Genomic DNA, 461 nt, shown 5'->3' on the forward strand with positions numbered 1-461 from the left:
TAGTGATATAGAGCTCAAATATAAAGAATATGTAACTTGACTGATTGGAAGTTAAATCCTGGGTTTTGTCTTGCAGGCAGAGATAGAGTCAGTACAGAGATATAATCAGTAGAAGAAGAAGTGAGTGATGTCATCGTAGGATTTCAATAAACACACCAAACTTCACCAAAACAATGTACAGTATTTAATTTGTTCATTTATACAGCATCAATAATCTGTACTTTAAAAAATAGATTTTATAGAGTGTGACGTTACATCCAAACTTCCCAATTTATACATAAAGTAATTAGTCAGAAAACAAAGTCTGCAGACGGACGTTTGCTGGACGTTCATTTAACGTTTAACTAAAAAGCTTCAAACTAACAGGAAGTTAAACTATCAGCTACAGAATCATCACTACAGGACAGAAAGCTCAACACTGAAGGAAGAAGCTGGGAGGTTTCCAGTTGTTCAGCAGGAAG

Source organism: Scomber japonicus, chromosome 5 (assembly GCF_027409825.1).
Source record: "Scomber japonicus isolate fScoJap1 chromosome 5, fScoJap1.pri, whole genome shotgun sequence".
Classification (NCBI taxonomy): Eukaryota; Metazoa; Chordata; class Actinopteri; order Scombriformes; family Scombridae; genus Scomber; species Scomber japonicus.